A 3982-nucleotide genomic window follows, 5' to 3' on the forward strand; every position below is an offset into this window, starting at 1 on the left:
TTCTAGTGTTTCATAATCAATAACACAACGGACCAAGGTCCAAGCTGTGAAGATACCATGTTTAAGAAATAGGGGGGTAAATCATTCTATAAACTAAATACATGGTATTTGATAAAAACACACATTTTATAATATAAAACCTATCTACACATTGTAGCTAGCTTTTAAAAAGCCAGTCATTAAATTATTATTATTAATTACCTTCAAATTATTAGGGCAAATTATTAATGACCTTCAACTCTTTTGTGTGGCCGGGATCTTGTTTTCCACCTTCCAGTTCTTCCCCTCTGGCCTAGGTTACGAGGTCTGGGATGTTTTTGTCCAGATCACTGATGTGACTACTCATATGTGGGTAAAAGATGAGGGTTAGAAACTGGCTTAGGCTAACATCCCAGAGGGCCCATAGATAAAAGCTTGGCTCTTCAGCCGCCTCCGTACTGCACACAGCACCGGGCTGTAGAAGCCTGGGGGTGTAAAGGGCTGTTCAGCAACTCAGACCGCCCAGGGCTAACACTTTTGAGCCTGTACTGCGATAGCTGGGGCTTTGATAACTCCCCGCCTCTCTGGTCTCCCTGGTTATTATTGCATTGGGTGTGAGTGCTTTGTTCCTGAGCAGTCCCCTCGCTGGCCGGTCCCCCCGAGTGGAACAGTAACACTCAGGTCATCACTTCTTCCAATGATCTGGTCATGGTCTGAATTTCGTCTTGCCTCTGCTGCAGGCAGGGGGGTCTTCACCACCCAGGTGAGAACCTGCACCAGCCTGGGGCCAGTCTCAGCCACCTCCCCAGTTCCCAGCTTGGCAGTGATGTCTCAGACTATCACCTATACTTTTGCTTGACAAATTTTCTTCTTTTTAATTTTTGTCCTAAATAATCAAGGAGTAATGTGTTGTTTTTTTTTTTTTTTTTTTGCAGTTTTTGGCCAGGGCTGGGTTTGAACTGGCCACCCTCAGCATATGGGGCTGGCACCCTACTCTTTTGAGCCACAGGTGCCACCCCCAAGGAGTAATGTTTTATTGTAACTCTTGATGTGGGATTCCAAGAGGGACAAAGCTGGTAAGTGGCAGTTACTCAGTTGCCTCTCCTGCTGGGCTGGGACGCTTCCCCACAGCCCCTGCCTGGGACTCTAGCTTACTGTTGATGGACTCACAGCTCCATAAACAGGGAGAGACCCACAGTGGGTTCTGCTGAGCAAGCGTTACAGACACACATCTGTGTATAAGGCCTGGTTGCTATCTGGCTACATGTGTTTTATGTTTTGAGGAAAATGATTTGGCCCCTTGAAATGCAGTGTGGGCCAGAACTCTGTGTCAAAAGCAGGCTATCACAGAGCTGGGAGTCTGCCAGAAGCCTTAATAACTAATTTTTATGATTTTATAAAAAATGCATACTGTAACATTTCTGAGCTATTGAGAGTACCAAAAATTGAGGGGAAAATCCTATCCTAAATGGAAAAGGCCAGCCACAAACCTCACTCCACGACCTTAATTTCTTCCTGCCCTGTCTACAAAGTGAAGGGGGTGAAATAGATGATCCCAAGGCGCGTCTGCGGCCACGCTGCGAGTGAAGCATGGGGTGGTGGAGCGGGGTTAGTCCCTGGGGACTCTAGGTTTTCAGGATGCCTGAGCCAAGTTGCTGGACCAAGAAGCTGCTGAAAGCCCCAATTTCTCCCCGGGGTAAGGACTGAGATGAGGCAAGACTGAGTAGTTATGCAGACAGCCCATGTGATGAAGTGAAAAACAGCGTCAGCCTTGACTTCCGACGGAGGCCCAGGTCCCGGCTCTTCCACCTCAGGGCAGTCTGTGTCCTCAGTTTCCTTGTCTCTTCCTTTCTTTTCTCTTTTATTTCCTTCCTTTTCTCTTCTGCTACATGAGGCTGATACCTATTGTCTGTGTCTGCTTAAACTTCCCTCTGTGACAAAATATCATAGACGGGTGGCTTAAACAACACAAATTTAGTTTCTCCTAGTTCTGGAGGCTGAAGTACAAGATCAAGGCTCCATCAGAACTGGTTTCTGCTGAGGCCTCTTCCTCAGCTTGTGGATGGCTCCTTCCCTCTGTGGCTCCTATGGCCTTTCCGCTGTGCTTGCACAGACAGATCTCTGGTGTCTCCTCCTCTTCTTATAAGGCTACCAGTCCATCTGGATCAGGGCCCCACTGTTATGATCTCATTTAACCTTAATTACCTCTCTAAATGCCCTATGTCCAAATAGTCATGTTTGGGGTGAGGTCTTCAACACATGAATTTTGAGGTGACACAGTTCAGTCCACAGCACCTATCTTAGAGGGCTGATATAAGAAGGAGACTGAGGAAAACCAGGTGACAGATGCAAAGTGCCTCACAAAGTTCCCGGCCCACTGCAGAGCCTACCCAGAGCCTCCTCTACCATCCAAAGGAGGTGTCACCCTTAAGAGAGCATTCAGGCCTCACAGTTCAGGGAAGACAATAAAAAGTTTAAGCAGCAACTGATGTTTACTATATGAGATATCTGATTATGCTACAGCAGGAATGTGTATTTCTATAAATAGAGTTTCAAAACTTTTATCATCAATAATTAGAAATGTATTTGGTTTCCAGAATTAATGTTTCCAGGCTGAGCAAAACTGGTTTTGCTCTCAGGTAGAGAGTTTGCCACCTACTGCCTGCCACATGGCAGCAGGCATCACTTGCGGCTACCACAGGTGCTCTGTAAGCCAGTGCTGACCACCCAGTGTCCACCCCACTGGAAAGTGGTCAGAACCTCAGCACAGCTGAGGTCTGTGTCTTGATTTCAGAAACAATGTTTATGCTGTTGTTTTTTTTGAGAAATCATAGAGAACTGGTGTCTGCATGGTTGACAGCTGAAGAGTACTTGAGACAATACTTGAAAGTTAGAAAACACTCCCCAAAAGGCAGCTGAGCAGTAAGGATTATCTTCTTGCAAAGAGAGGCATAAAGATAAGACAAGTGGGTAGCCAGAAATGGCTTCAAGCTATGTATTCATAACCAGATGTTGATAGCATTATTTGTCATTTTTACTGAACTAAACCCCTACTAGACAAGAAAATTTCTTTATAATCTGTTGACTCTGGCTCAAATGTTAATTACTTTTTCTTTTGGCTTCTAGATAATTTGCAAAATATTTTGATTTGGGAGGCCAAGGTGGAGGTGGGAAGATTGCTTGAGCCTAGGAGTCTAAGACCAGCCTGGGCAGCATAGCAAGACCCCATTTCTGCCAGGGTACTAGCCCAGGGGCAGAGTCCTTTAAGGCCAGTGGAACTGGCAGTGATCAGCTGAAGAAAAGTAAAGTTAGAAGCAGTTAGAAGAGACAGAAACAGGACACGCAGAATAAAAGTTTTCAAAAGTGGGAACCATAGGGGACCCTTGCTAACTTGTGGGGTTCCCATGAATGGCCCTGAGTGTTTGTTCCACTCAGCTTTTATTAAAGGCTATTTGCTCATTTAGCACAGAGGATAAGCTGAGGAAGGAAACAAAAATGTCAGCAGTTTCTCTGAGTAAGCATGTCAACTCTTATTCTATCTATAATCTTTAAGGGTCTGAGCAGCCTTGAGAAATCTGAAAGCTGAGCCTTGTATGCGGACAGCCTCCCGTCTGCTGTCACACACACAGATTCCTTGGGGGACGTTAATCCCCACTAGTTCCCTGTGGAGCAGATGCCCCCGAGAAGAGCAGACGTGTCAGTCTCCTCTGAAGAATTGGTGGAACAGAAGAACTTTCCTTTGATCTCCACCCAGAGGCATCTTCCTCTGTGATAAGGGTAGAAGCCCCTCTGCCCATATTTCAGGGCTGAAGCTGTTCCCTTGATCTCTGCCCTGGCCATAATGCAAATCTCCACAATGGGTATTTGCTTCGACTGTTGACTGGGCGGGGGACAGCCTGGTTAATGTTTCTTGCCAGGCCTTGCATGCAGCTCCTCTATGGCCATTCTTCTTCAGAGTGTTTACAGACTAGCAGGGGTGTTTGTAAGCTGTATCCCTTACAGA

This window comes from Otolemur garnettii, unplaced genomic scaffold (assembly GCF_000181295.1).
Source record: "Otolemur garnettii isolate 467f Iridium unplaced genomic scaffold, OtoGar3 scaffold00061, whole genome shotgun sequence".
NCBI classification, from domain to species: Eukaryota; Metazoa; Chordata; class Mammalia; order Primates; family Galagidae; genus Otolemur; species Otolemur garnettii.